Below are 16,578 nucleotides of genomic sequence, written 5' to 3'. Positions count from 1 at the left end.
TATACATGATTATGTAAGATCTAACATCTTGCCAAAATATCGGCCGACATCATTTTGCGGTAGCGTCCAAAGAATTTTCGTCGTGAAACTTCGTGGCAGGAAAGACTATTTGTAGAACAGAGGCTTCATGTTCCTTGCTTCGTTTAGCATTTGCTGAGGTGATCAAGGAGGTCTTACAAAGAATCTCAAACCGTCTTGCTGTCAGAAGACTCTTACGAAGGAAAGGACGTCTGAGAGCGTCTTGACAGCTTATCTGATAGAGCACATGCACAGAAAGTCCAAGTCCAGCCTTTAGTTTTACTGTCGTTACCAACGGTTGTGAACTAGACTAACAATTTCTCATCAGCCCCAACATTATTCACGGAGACAGAGGTTTTCAGATACAATGATACGAAATAACTTTGATATATTGAGTTGACTCACTTACGGGACCCAGGAATATGTACGCGTCTTTGGACTAGTTAGCACAAATGTTGCTTTGTGTTGGTCAAGGAAAGCGAAACTGAGTGACGCACAGTTTCAAACCGACGCGTGGAATGACAGTAGTTTTCTGTCAAAAAGTTACACGTTTCACAGTAAGATACATCCTGTGAGTGACGTAAGATAGTTAACCGTTTATTCTTATGATAATGGTTTTCTAATGATACTAGACATGTCAGATTCATACAACAACAACAAAAAATCTTAAACTAAAAAGAATGCAATTTAATAATTCCGTAGAGATATATTTAACTCCAAAAGTACTGTTACCCGACATAAGAGGACTTTGGACGGTCTAACTGTGTGTACAGGAAAGTCTTTTCTCCAAAACAATATCCAACAGATTTGAGCCATCTTCGTTGGATTAGGCTTCATTTAAAGGCTGAAAATAGGCTCTGAGATGACAAAAATCATGGGTTTATTCCTAATATCATATCGGGCCTCATTTTGCTCGGCGTCATGGAGCAGTTCGACGTGGCATAGACGCAGTAAGTCATAGGAATCCCCTGCAGAAATATTGGGCCATACTATCTCCATAGCTGTCTATAACTGCGAAAGTGCTGCCGGTGGAAGATTTTGTACATGAACTACCTCTCCATTTTGTCCCATTGATGTTCGATGGGATTCAAGTCAGATGATCTGGGTGGCCAAATCATTCGCTCGACTTACCAAAGAATGTTCTTCTAACAAGTCGCGAACACTTGTGGCTCAGTGGCGTGGAGCATTGCCATCAATAAAAATTCCATCGTTGTTTGGGAACACGGAGTACATAAATGGCTGTAAATGGTCTCGATGGAACCGAACATTATAACCCTACCACAACTATTGTAAATTAGTATGCTTTTACCTAAATAACAAGAAACTCTGCCTACGTAGCCACGTACAACCCTTTTACTAAAATTTAGTTTAGTTTCTAAATAAAGTGCACTGTGGGTGGATAGTCCCTTTAATAGGAAAAGCTAATCAATGGAGTTACCCTTTTTACAGGATTTGACGGAGTGTTGTGTCTAATCGATAAGTAAATCAAACTATTCAACCTTTTCCTAAGATCTTACCCAGCGGTTAGAAATAAATGCAGTATGATTAGTAATATATTGGAGCTAGGACAACTCAGTTCTAAATTCATTTATTAGTTTAAAATATCTACTTACGGTCGCCTGCCCATTCAGGCAATGAAGCAGTAAAGTATTGGAAAAGCAGCGGTATTAATTTTGCCTACTTTCTTGCTACTGTTTAAGTAGATTTTTCAAATAAATATTACTCCACGTAAACTATATTGGTGAGACATTGGAATTACTTTCTTTACTACTACACCCTTATAATTACGCTTTTAAAAGAGAAAAAGCCCAGTAGATTACTTCAAGGAAGCTAAAATTTTTTGACCTGGGGTACCTTTAGAAAAGCACTTCCTTCAACCGACCAATTTAAGTACTACAATACTTACATACTAAACCACTCACTTTTTATACTGAACTTTTCACTACAAGAAAACCTCTTTCTAACTGTAATTTACTTTCAAAAGTTATTAGTCACATTATTTGTACGAAAAGAATTTAAATAGCGCCTCTTTATATCAAGTTGGCACTTCATAAGTCCGTAAAACAGGATACTCGGAATAATCAAACACTAGGAAGGAATCCTATATAGGTGTATGATTAGGATGAAATAACAGGGTGTACCAGTTTCTTTGAAGATCAAGAATGATTATTCACCAATAGAACACAGTTTAAATTAATGTTTCACGCTGCACAAAACTAGAATACCCATAAAAAAATCTTAACTGGTGGTTGTAGGCTTAGCTGTGGTGAAATGTTATGACGGCTACTCTACACACAGTACGACCTGCCAGTATCTTGCTGTATGAGCTCAATTTCTCTTCTTGGCGTCGTTCAATTTTACATACAGTAGCGCATCAACTCGCAGCTCTGCCGGAAGCCGTTTGCAGTCTTCATCTGAGGCATTTCTGTGCAAATTTGCAGGCAAAGCTTCTCCTACTCCACAAGGGTGTTGTTTGGATGTTGCCTCAATCACTGCTGCCTACAGATTGTGTGACTTACTTCCCGCGCTTGCTCTAGGCAGCGCACCAATTCGCGCTTATCACCTTTTCCACTCCTCAGAGACAGTTTCGTTTCAAACAAAAGCACACTGGCTTTTAATTAAGAACTATTTCTTACACTGTTCCTAAGCGAGACCATTTCTTATTATTGTCAAATTTACATCAACATGAACAGTTTACACACACAAATATTTTTGAATACAAAATGTCATCAGAAAATTATTTAACGTAATAAACAATTTACATAGTATCTTACATACATTACTCACATACAATGCAAAGAACTTCCAGTATAGCACATTTTACATATACAGAAAATATAGTGCCAATGTGCGAAAATTTTAAAGCAAAATATTATTAAAAAAGTTAGATGAACCATAAACAAACAGAGTTATACCCTGACCATTTCCACTTAATGAGCCATTTAAACACAGCCCCGACCATCATGGAATCACAAACAGCTTGCACAGTACCTTGTTGACTACTTGGGTCTATGACTTCGTGTGCTCTGCGCCACACTCGAGCACTACAATCAGGTCTAACCAACTATAATCTCTTCTCATCTTACCTGGCCACTGCTTTACCATCGTCTTGGGTCCAATCGAAATAGCCACTAACCCAGGGAGAGGCGCAGCAGGTGATGTGTTCTATTACGAGAGGCAACCCCGTTTATCGTCTACTGCTATAGCCCATTATCGCCAAATATCGCTGCCGCGTACTAACGGATACGTTTCATCGTATGTCCCACGTTGATTTCTGAGGTTACTTCACACAGTGCTTAGAACTTTTAGAACTTACTACGCTTGCGCAGTTTCTCTCGTGTGTGCATTCCTAAGGGACCAAACTGCTGAGGTCATCGGTCCCTAGTTTTACACACTACTTAAATTAACTTAGACTAACTTACGCTAACAACAACATTCACACACCCATGCCCGAGAAAGCACTCTCCGGAGGGAGAGACCGCACAGTCTGTGACATGGCGCCTCTAAACGCGCGACCTCTCCAGGCGGCCGGTCCTTAAGGTGAAGGTCGTCGGCCACGTTATTTGTGTTGAGAGGTAAGATCCTAATCTATAACTAAGTAACGAAAGGTTTTGAGCAAGCTCTGATGATAAGACACATTTTGAACAACAATTCGATGATACAATAGTAACTCAAGAATACGGTATCACAACAGTTTGGAAAAACACGGAGAAAGGTAACGGCAGATTAAATTATGTGCCGGCCACGGTGGCCGAGCGGTTTTAGGCTCTATAGTACACAACCGCGTGACTGCTACGGTCGCAGGTTCAAATCCTGCCTCGGGCATGGATGTGTGTGATGTCCTTAGCTTAGTTAGGTTTAAGTAGTTCTAAGTTCTAGGGGAATGATGACCTCAGATGTTAAGTCTCATAGTGCTCAGAGCCATTTGAATCATTTTGAAGCATTAAATTGAGAGCTGTATATTTTATTTTTCCTTCGGTCTCTGTCAAGCTGCGTTGATAAACTTTATTTGCGATGACCAGTTTCGCACTTCTTCTTCATCCTCGAACCATAGCCTTCCGAAACTAGTCACCACCAATAAAAATAATTGATCGCAGATGTGACAGCAACAAGAGGAAAAATAACATTTATTAATCGAAACTGCCTGTGTTCGCTCATACATTATGTTGAATTTGGTAAACAGTAAACTGTCATGAGTTGCTCCTGCTGTTGAATTTGCGAGTGCTCTTCTCTAAATAAACAGGTGTTTTCAAATTCCACCTGCTTCACTAATTTCATTTGGTAATTAATGTTCTATTTTTAATTGGATTCGAAAGAAGGATATTCTTTTAAAATCTCTTTATTCGAAGGTATTAGCAATATTTGTGTAATTCTCAAAGTTGATTAACAAATATATATTCAGTAGTCTTATAACTGTTTCAGTCAGACGGCTGAACATGGGGTAATGACACAAATTTTTCAATATTTGGTGTGTTTATGATCAGCAGTCTTAAATTACTCCGCTCTGCGATTTACAGCGTGTTTCGGTTTTTTACAGTTAACGTGGTAACTGCGCAAAATCCTCTTTCCGCTAAATACGAAAAACGGAAATCAATAAAATACTACTTTGCTGCAGTCCATGAAGCTGGATACAATATAGGAATTTCCCTTTGAATTCAGAATTCTTGACATTAAATTCTCAGTTTTAATTTTATTAGTTTTTACAGCAACGATAAATCTGGTGTTTGCAGGTCACAGAAAGATTCCAGTTCCAGATCTAGAATGGTCATTTGAAGGAGATCATTAAAACTATTTGTAAAATCTTCTTTAATTGCGTCCGATTGCTATCTAAATACTTAAATTCCCTGATCATTTGCTTCCATGGAAGAAAGATTTGGAAACATGAAATTGTGTTCCACCCAAATTATATTACTCAACAATCGAGATCGCAATAAGATTAATTTATCAGTTTCGGCTTAAGATAAAGCCATCCTCATCCCCCTGTGGCTGGTGCTGGCGGCTCGTCGCTTTTCTCGTGCTACAAAAGTACGATCGTGGTATCACCAGAAAACCGAGGAGCCACTAGCAGCAGCCATAGGGGGCCAAAAATTCTGAACGTCACTTTAACTTAAGCCGAAACCGGAAAAAAAGCAAGTACTATTCTGACCTCGGCTATTGACTGCAGCCTAATATAGCACCACATCGCTGCACTCCATAGACAATGTAGTCTAAATACACTCCTGGAAATGGAAAAAAGAACACATTGACACCGGTGTGTCAGACCCACCATACTTTCTCCGGACACTGCGAGAGGGCTGTACAAGCAATGATCACACGCACGGCACAGCGGACACACCAGGAACCGCGGTGTTGGCCGTCGAATGGCGCTAGCTGCGCAGCATTTGTGCACCGCCGCCGTCAGTGTCAGCCAGTTTGCCGTGGCATACGGAGCTCCATCGCAGTCTTTAACACTGGTAGCATGCCGCGACAGCGTGGACGTGAACCGTATGTGCAGTTGACGGACTTTGAGCGAGGGCGTATAGTGGGCATGCGGGAGGCCGGGTGGACGTACCGCCGAATTGCTCAACACGTGGGGCGTGAGGTCTCCACAGTACATCGATGTTGTCGCCAGTGGTCGGCGGAAGGTGCACGTGCCCGTCGACCTGGGACCGGACCGCAGCGACGCACGGATGCACGCCAAGACCGTAGGATCCTACGCAGTGCCGTAGGGGACCACACCGCCACTTCCCAGCAAATTAGGGACACTGTTGCTCCTGGGGTATCGGCGAGGACCATTCGCAACCGTCTCCATGAAGCTGGGCTACGGTCCCGCACACCGTTAGGCCGTCTTCCGCTCACGCCCCAACATCGTGCAGCCCGCCTCCAGTGGTGTCGCGACAGGCGTGAATGGAGGGACGAATGGAGACGTGTCGTCTTCAGCGATGAGAGTCGCTTCTGCCTTGGTGCCAATGATGGTCGTATGTGTGTTTGGCGCCGTGCAGTTGAGCGCCACAATCAGGACTGCATACGACCGAGGCACACAGGGCCAACACCCGGCATCATGGTGTGGGGAGCGATCTCCTACACTGGCCGTACACCACTGGTGATCGTCGAGGGGACACTGAATAGTGCACGGTACATCCAAACCGTCATCGAAGCCATCGTTCTACCATTCCTAGACCGGCAAGGGAACTTGCTGTTCCGACAGGACAATGCACGTCCGCATGTATCCCGTGCCACCCAACGTGCTCTAGAAGGTGTAAGTCAACTACCCTGGCCAGCAAGATCTCCGGATCTGTCCCCAATTGAGCATGTTTGGGACTGGATGAAGCGTCGTCTCACGCGGTCTGCACGTCCAGCACGAACGCTGGTCCAACTGAGGCGCCAGGTGGAAATGGCATTGCAAGCCGTTCCACAGGACTACATCCAGCATCTCTACGATCGTCTCCATGGGAGAATAGCAGCCTGCATTGCTGCGAAAGGTGGATATACACTGTACTAGTGCCGACATTGTGCATGCTCTGTTGCCTGTGTCTATGTGCCTGTGGTTCTGTCAGTGTGATCATGTGATGTATCTGACCCCAGGAATGTGTCAATAACGTTTCCCCTTCCTGGGACAATGAATTCACGGTGTTCTTATTTCAATTTCCAGGAGTGTATATGAGCAAATTATGTCTGTGGAAGGCAAGTTTTAACACAAAAGCAGAAATAGTTTCCTTTGTTTTTGATTAAACTGAAGGAATGTCCTTGCAGCTGTAGATTCGCTTCATTAAATTTACTTGTAAATTGGTCCAGTAAGTCACATCGCTCATAGATTTTAGTAACGTATCCGTCAAAGACTGATCTTTGTTCTCAAAAAAATGTTACAACTTTACCAACGTACCAATAAAATCTTATTATGGGGGTACTTTCGGACAGCCAAAAAATCTTTGACTGCAGCAGCAGACGATTTAAATCTTCTTCAGTTTCATCACATTGCTACTGAAACAATCTATCACTGAATGCATTGCTTATGCTCTTCTTAATATGAGCAATTTCTACTTGTAAACAGCTATAAAGCGATCGCTATGGATTTTGGCCACCCATCTTTGTGTGTGATATGCACAGTGTACGACCCTACTTTCCGGCATCGAGTTTTTTGAAATTTGAAATTAGACCAGGTTACTGTACTGCCATTGTTGGAGCCCGTCTGTAGTATCTGATATAATATTTGGCCGGGGAATATATTTTTCTTTATAATTGGTTCCTAATTATCTAGTAAATAATATTTCTTGACAATGTTTTTTCTTCTTTTACGAAAAGAAAGTAAGCAAAAAGTAAACAATCCTTCTTCGGTAATATCGATTCATCGACCTGCTAAGAAAACTCTGTAGCCCTCAAAACATTTGTTAGAGACTTTTCGATGTCCTCGGACTGTTCATCGATTCGTCTCCGTAGTGTGCTATTTACTGACGTCATATGATGGCGTGTGCAGCGAAACGTCACTAACAGCTGGCTGCATCAGTTTATCTCTCATAGTGTGGAATTTTTGTGGTTTAGCAATAAATAAAGAAATTTTATAAAAGGCAAGGAACCAGTCCACATCGTGATTCGATGTCATCTTCAAGATGTTAGACACCTTGAATGTTGTACCTTGAGGCTTCGAAAGAAAGAATAATTTTAATTTTTAGTATCAGGATCCATTTTTTTTCAGATGATTTCATTGCTTCGTTTGAGAATACTCTCTGGCATATCAGACGCATTGGTAGTACATTGTTTAGGGGCGACTGATTGAAGCCGTATCCCAAATATTCGACACACTGTCAGGTCCACATTCTTCCTTTGATTCTTATATGAATTTATCAGTAAAAGTGAAAACAATAGAAAACCAAATTTAGCAACCACAATACGAATCGTCGCTATATTAAATAAATTATTATAATTAAATTATGTAAATGTCAGCAAACTTTTGATTCGTGCTGTTATTAGAATTATCAAGCAAGAAAAAGCTTTGCAGTTTAACTGATGGTAATAATTCCCGATACATTTTCTACCTTTACTCTCTGGTGTAACTCGCCACTGCCAGAACGAATTTACAAAAATATCCCGCGGTATCTTAGTGCACTAGTAGCCTACAATATGCAAGACTTTTAGATTTGTGTTGCCAAATTTGGCCATTCATGTGGATATAACGATAATTGTGTACAAAATTTAGCAATAAAAGAATGGTGGAGTACAAAATACCAGACAAAAAAATTATGAACTTCTTTCCTTTCTGTTACTCGTTTTTGACGGTAATGTTTGAACTTTCGGCGCAAACGTTCCCGAAAACCCACTAAATGAGCTTTGCATCAATATACGTCGTTCTGAGGAGAGGTGCCGATTATCACAAATAGGTAGTCAGAAAATTAGGCACTAGAATACAAGAAAGCAGTGCCAGTAGAGAAAACTGTACATAATCCAAAGTAATAATTGGCCGTAGTGTCCTTAAAAACTTGATGTATTTTAAGTATACGCCAATATACCAGCAACTGTGCTTACAGGAGCCATATGAAAAATAACTGAATTTATATCAAATGAAATAAATTTATTAGTCAATGACCAAGTGTTTGTTCTCATTTATTTTTTTAAATTTTTATGGAGGTTCAGTAGACGATACCTTAAGTCTGCAGATTTCGAAATGTAGGTGTTTCAAAATTTTTCAGTTATTTCATATCTCATATAACGTACTAAGTAGGCTCTTCTAATTTTTATTTCAAAGCTTACCATTCACAAAATTATATAGAATCCTCATAAATCTGTGTTCAGGTGCAACACTGCACGTTACTAATGTCAGTTTCCAGAAGAAATAATAAACCCGTAACTTCACAAAGTATGGATACTTACCACTGTCGTTAGCACTTACTGCAACAGGAATGAGTTTTCCAAGGAGAGAACCATATAATTATTTCTTTGAATGTGTTGTGTCGGGTTTCACAGTACACCCGAACGACCTCCAAAGGAATCTCATGTGAACAGAAATCTTCACACATTTGAAGCGATGTTAATTTAAATGAACCACAGAAAACACATATAGCCTCGCTATTGTGCACGTATGTTGATATTGCCATGAACCATTGGCGACTGGAATAAAGTCAACTTTATTGATACGGCCACAACTATTGCAGATTAATATTACGCCCAGTGTTCTCAACTGCAGGTGTTACTACTCAATCACTGCACATGTGCGTCAGGCAGCAGGACGCATCAGAAGGCTACCGAACGAAAGAAACGAACAAGAAAAAAGGCACCTTATGCTCACTATGTAAAATGACGTATACTTTCTGTAAAACATGTTGTGAGACTTGAAGTTATACTTATAAGCATACTAATTTGGGTTGGAAATAATTCAGAACTTTTTATTTTTAAGCAAGTCTAATAACTTTTGGTCTTTCTGTAGCTTTCCATCATGGCTCCTGTGCTCTGTTGTGATATCTTCTATACGAATAGCCCGTATTCCATGTGTGTATGCATATTTTAATACAAAATACCTTATATAGTACCACGATTATAATAGATTCATTGCATAATTTTTAATTTACGTTTAGCTATCAGGAATTTTATTTACTTAACATTATTTCTGTTCATGCAGACGTTAACAGTTAACCGCACAATGATGCGTGTTGTAGCACTGGGTGGAGTAAGTTGTTATGCATACTGTAGCCTGTTACCCTTTCACTGCTATACCCCTATACACTGAAGAGGCAAAGAAACAGGTACACCGGCTTAATACGGTGCAGAGCCCCCGCGAGCACGCAGAAGTGCCGCAACAAAACGTGACATAGACTCGACTTATGTTGGAAGTAGTGCTGGAGGGAACTGACACCATGGATCCTAGAGGTCTGCCCATAAATCCTTAGGAGTACGAGAGGGTGGAGATATCTTCTGAACAGCACGTTGCAAGGCATCCCATATGTGCTCAATAAGGCTCATTTCTAGGGATTTGGTGTCCAGGAGAAGTGTTTAAACATAGAAGAGAGCTCATGGAGCCACACTGTAGCACATATGGACGTGTGGGGTGTCGCATTGTCCTGCTGGAATTGCCCAAAGCCTTCGGAATACACAACGGACATGAATGGAGGCAAATGATCAGACAGGATGCTTACAATACGCATCATGTGTCACAGTCGCATCTAGACGTATCCGGCGTCACATATCATTCCAATAGCTCACGCCTCACACCATTACAGAGCCTCCATCAGCTTCAACAGTCTCCCTCTGACATGCAGAATCCATGGATTCATGAGGTTTCCTTCATACCCGTACACGTCCATCCGCTCGATAAAATTTGAAACGAGACTCGTCCGACCAGGCAACATGTTGCTAGTCATCAACTTTCCGATGTCGATTTCAACGGACCCAGGCGAGGGGTAAGGCTTTGTGTTGTGCAGTCATCAAGGGGACACGATTGGGCCTTCGGCTCCGAAAGCCCATATCCATGATGTTTGGTAGAATGATTCGCCCGCTAACGCTTGTTGATGGTCCAGCACTGAAATGGGCATTTGTCACGTTGAACGATTCTCTTCACCCCAATTCATAGATACCTCGGAGATGTTATGTTCCATCGCTCGTGCGCCGACTATAACACCACATTCAAACTCACTTAGATCTTGGTAACCTGCCAGTGCAACAGCAGTAACCGATCTACAAACTGCGCCAGGCACTTGTCTCATATAGACGTTGCCGACGTCGGGGCCGTATCCTGTCTGTTTGTATATCTTATATTTGAAATCCCATGCCTGTATCAGTTTCTTTGGTGGTTCAGTGTATGTAGGGTGGCAATTGCTGCACGTAAGATACGAGGCCTTTGTATTTCTGCAGATTCACCTTTCAGTTTCATATGCTGCAGTCGTTTTAAATTCGTGTCTTATGCTGTGTACCCTGATAATTATGGCGGTCCGTTACATCTGCTTATGTTATTCTATGCTTAAATGTTATATTATTCCACTGTATAACTCACTGTTGCTTTTCTGACAAGGAGTTTCCGGCACAACTTTTTCACCCCACCGCAACCGCAGCTGCCCAAACTCCGCTGCACGCTAGTTTCAAATGACAAACGGTACGTCCGACTTTTCAGCCCTGAATCCGGGCGCCCTGCTGCGCTAGACGCTAATTATTTTACGAGTACGGTTGTTTGGGCGCGTCTCTGAACTGATATTTCCGACTCAGCTTTTCCAACACGCGGTCAGTTATTGGTTTTGTAAAAGATTTAAATCAAATATGTGTACTTTAAGTTTTGGCACCTATACATCTCATATATTATTTCTGACTTACAAAAACAAAAGGAAGGTAAAAGAAAAAGGAAAAGTTGTCGACTGCGAGAAAATTCCGTTTCTAGCATCACACACCAGGTTTGCATCCGCCTGCCCGCCACTGCAGTGAAAGGATTGAGCATTGATAAAAAATGTTGTCATTATGTATTACTTATTGTTTTTTCTCCAACATATAATTTGTTATCAATATCATAAGGAGATTTAATTATTGTTAGAAATTGCTGTTATACTCTCATCTCAAAAAGTCCTGATTTGTATACACTATCTTCAATTTCACTATCAGATCTGTAGTTGTAATAACTGTAATGTTGATCAAACTTGGCAAAATAAACAGGGCCCATTGCACAGTCGTAGTAAATTGCAACCGTTCTGTTGATTCTACTGATCTGAAATAGGTCTCAGCACGCGCATCTTTTTCATGAGATTAACTTCTTCACCGCAAATTTTTTCTCGTCTTGTTCGCGTCTTGGACTGTTATCTCGCTAGCACTGCTTGATAACTACCTTTTCACAGCCGTACATTTTTCTGCTTCAGCATGGAAAGCACACTTTACTGGAGTGTCAGTTAATACAGCACCCACAAATTTCCTCCGCTTTTGGATCATCATCTTCGGGAAATGATCTCATATCTTATCCATTAACATGAATATCTGGCATCAATATGGGAGGACTCACTCTTCAAGACGAAGCTGAAGTAGTATTACGAGTGGATCTTTCACTAACAATGTTCTACTAAAGGATATTATTTACACTTGCAGTTACTTCTGCAGGATCAGTCACACCCGACAGCCGAAAACTTTATCAGTAAATACATCTTCATTGAATGTCAAGATTCCAGTCGCCATGAATTTTGCCATGATGTTCTTTGACATTGCTGCATTTCTTAATGCCGGCGAGACTAGAGACGTATTTCATAATTAGCCATTGTTTTCCGTGTTTATTCCTCATTCATGCACAACATACAATGTTGATGAATATCTAAAAAGGCCTTAACACAGACCTGTCTGAAGGCTGCGATTTATACGTGTGGTGGGAAAGACGAAACGACGACTCAACTTTCTTTGACCATTTCCAATGCTACAAAGTCCTAATCGAAAAAGGCATCGTCTGACGAAACAAGACAGCCTATCTTTGGTGACCCTTGTTATGGTTCATAGATTGTCTAATGAAACTTAAAATACTACAGTATTCCGACAGTACAGTGCCTGTCATTCCTAAATGTAAGGTGTCCAAATTTTCGGGCCTTACATTAGCTGCATAACGACGATACCAAATAAAATCCACAGGAAATGACGATATTATTGGCATCAGGAAATAAGTAGAGCCATCTCATGAACAGAATAACAAACGATTTACCCTTTTAACGACAGGGGCATGAGTAATATAGTAAAGTGAACGCAGCTTGGAGACGGACAGGGCAGGTGGCTAATGACATTGGAACGACTCAATTACCTTTAACAATAGAGAGCTCAGGTGCACTGCAGAAAGAAAAATGGGAACATCAGTATAATACCTATCAGAATAAACACGACAGAGACGCAAACAAGTAGTCATAGTACATTAACGAGTGGAGACCTGGGCAAGAAAGCGGTTGGCTGAAGCCAGACGTGTGACGTAGCAGAATGAAGGTGGGGATGATAACGTCATATAAAAGCACATTGAGAACTCAATTAATACACAGAGATAGGGAGAGTGGGCGCTCACGTCTAGCGGTGGGCCACACACCTGCATATGGTAAAGGCGCGACTCTGACTTTACGTTTGCGAAGTGACGGCGATACGCTTGATGTATCGTGGTGACAAACGTATAGCCATAGTTAAATATTCCTGCGGGAATCTTTTCTGGCTTAATTTTGCACACGTCGCTTCAGCCCAGAGAGAGTGTGCAATTGCCATTAATTTCGACTAGGGAAATTTTAACGTTCCACAGAACGCATAGCGTTTGAGACTGGTTACTTTCAGTCAAGGTCAGAGTAGGGAATTAGCGATTTCAGATTCAGCATGGAGACAACGCCGCAGCAGTTGCTGTTTGGTCATGTAGGAAGCGCTTTTGGCGAAATGAAATGTAGAATCCGATTTTGCGAGCGTTGTATACTCCAACATGCATACGCTTTGAATAGAGAAATTCAGGAGCTAATTACTAACCTATCCACCAATGAGTACATGAGAAAAGATAAAATAAAGTCATCCTCCCCCAACTTAGTTCATTGTACAGCTACAACGTAGGTGTAATTTTCACTACTAAAGACTTGTTTCGATTGATAACATTTTCACATATGGAGATATAATTTGATTAATTACGTATTCAATGATTAAATATTAATTGATTAATTTCTATAAGAGGTAATTGCTTATTTACTGTAACTTGATTCTTGAGACCTTTGCTAAATTGAATGTAATATGGAAAAGGGACAGATTGTGTTATCATTTTTGGTTAAATCCCAAACTTCTCATTAATATCAATTTATGTATTCTTCGAACGTCACAGTAACATTTTTGATTACTTTGAGATAGGGCCAGAATTAATAGCTATGTGGAATGTCTGTTTACCACCCTGGGCTTGAGACGACATTCAGAATGTTATCCTTTGCCGCATTCAAAATTAACAAATCCAACAACAAATTACAAAATGGCTTTACCCTGCCAGGATACTGAATTAACAGCATTCTGACAGAGTGCCAAGATTCTGAATTAACGGTATTCGGCTAGACAGGATAGAAAAGTGATAGATAGATAGGTAGACAAAAGCTAACACAAATTGGAGAAAAATTAACTTCACATTAAATGGGACTCAACTGAGTAGTTAAGTAAATAAGTGGTACGTGAGTGTAGATAGAAGAGTATGTTTATTGCTGGTTCAAAAATATTGTTGTATTCGTTTGTGTTGCGTTCTGTCTCAACTCAATGAATAGAAAAGATTGAGTATAGGGGTTTGTGAATGATATTTTTGGGTAGAGTTAAATCTTATAAAATCAGATGTTTACAGTCAAGTTCGTAGAATTCAAGAACAAAGAAATGTCTCTGAGCACTATGGGACGTAATATCTGGGGTCATCAGTCCCCTAGAATTTAGAACTCCTTAAACCTAACTAACTCAAGGACATCGCACACATCCATGCCCGAGGAAGGATTTGAACCTGCGACCGTAGCGGTCACGCGGTTACAGACTAAAGCGCCTAGAACCGCTGTGCTACACTGGCCGGCAATTCAAGAACAACAACGCCTAGAAGAATGATCGAAAATGACAGAGAACAATAGATCAAGACAGAGGGAAATAATGGCATATCTTGATAGGATCGAATTGGACGCGCAGCAGCCGCGTGAACAACCGAAAACAGAGAATGTGGCAATACTGAATGAGACCGAAAATACAACCCACGTTGTTCAATCAGGTCAAAGTAATGGGCATGAGAATAATGTTGCATATGATTCAGATGTAAATCAGTAGACAACAATTTACAATATGTAGAACCGAACGTGATTATAATGAATCAGACAGGTTTACAATCATATGAAAGAACGAGTGTTAGTGCACCTGCACTGTGTTTGGAAGAGAGGGAAACGGTTTATCAAAAACGAGAGAGGCAACGGTTGCATCACATGGCAACAGGTGAGAATGATGTAAGTGTAGAAAATTTTGTTACGTTCCAGAGTTTACTACAAACATCTCAAGAAACTAATAAAGGGCAAAAAGAATCATCAGAGGGTTCAGAAGGACGTATAACAAAGGGGCTGATAGAAACTAATAAAGCGTGATAATATACAAGGACAATTACATCTAATTCGATCAAGAAGCACAAGTCACGCTTCAAACTCATATGACAGGACACACACAAAAGAGAACAGATATCAACACTGTACAAGCAGACATGAAAACGTCACGTGAAGATACACAACTAAGTTTCAAGAAGGTGAAACAACATGTCGGAGAGCATCGACGAAAGAGAAACATGTCACTGCCAAGACAATGTCTCACAAAAGCTGCATTACAGAAATTCGATGTTCGTATAGTAAAGATGCAATGGAAAAACTATCATCAACTTCAAAGGCTGAGGTCGGAAATTTTGGGTTCAATTGAAAGTCAAGGAGACGCAGAAAGCGTTAGTGGGGAGTCGCAGACGGTGACAGAATCCACGTTAATATCAGTAGATACTACTGTGAAGATGGCAAAGTTAACAGTCGCCACTAACACGACAGAAAACGAACGAGAAAGTACGTATGACGCACGACGGAAAGTCACATGTGAATGTCATTCTGAAAACACAAACAGACATCGGGAAATTAATTCAAAACAGCATATTCCAGAACAGTACAATAACAGTAGAGAACAATGTGGTTTGCAGCAAGGTTACGTACGTCAAACAGAGTATCGCATACGCAGACCAAGCGATAGCCCTGCATTACGCAATACCACAACCAGTAGCACGAGTACCGACAGGTTACAGTACGGTATCTCACGAGCCAGAATTGCTTTCTAGACAAGATACAGAGCCGCCGGTAGCAGCGGGTGCTATGCACGCACATTTCGCAGTTAAACCTGCAAGTGATTCTGCAGCACAAATGTCACACAATGAGCAGCAAAATTACACACTATTGCGGAGACTTGATGCAAACCTAGGGCAGAATTTGAGTTTCCAAAACACAGAAAGTGCATCGTAGAACAAAGCACGAAACTTTGATGGTAATCACTTTCTTACAGTGCCTAAATATCAACACTATAAGGAAGACACAAACAGTCAGCACGCTCGCACGTTCATAGATCAAATCAAATTAGGTATAGAAACACACTGGCCTGTGAAACATAAATTAGATTTCATTTGTGCACACATGGACAGAAGTATATCGGAAACTATGCAAAAGATAGCGGAGACTTGTCATTTGTATGAATCGTTTCGCGCAGCCTTTATTGCCAGATATTGGTCACTGGAGGCACAAATGAGTATAAATGACGGCTTATTGCAAAATGTCTCATTTGAAAACTTGCGAGAGAAAGCTGCATTCAAATTCTTAGAGAATATTGCTAAACGAAATCAATATTTAGATAGTCCTTATAATGACGGTGAATTAATCCAAATATGCAAGACAAAATTACTGATGAGATATAAACAGGCACTGATAGGACGAGGGGGTGACAATGTTGAAATATTCAAAGGTATTTTGCGAGAGGTCGAATGCCTGTATGAAAGCGACGCTCAAAGACGTCGCGCGCCAGGACAGAATAACTTGAAAGGACAAGTAATAAGAACGACAATACTGGCAGTAATGGTAGACAGATAATGGGCTTGATTTGTGG

Source organism: Schistocerca nitens, chromosome 8 (assembly GCF_023898315.1).
Source record: "Schistocerca nitens isolate TAMUIC-IGC-003100 chromosome 8, iqSchNite1.1, whole genome shotgun sequence".
NCBI lineage: Eukaryota > Metazoa > Arthropoda > Insecta > Orthoptera > Acrididae > Schistocerca > Schistocerca nitens.
This window is presented reverse-complemented; position numbering follows the sequence as displayed.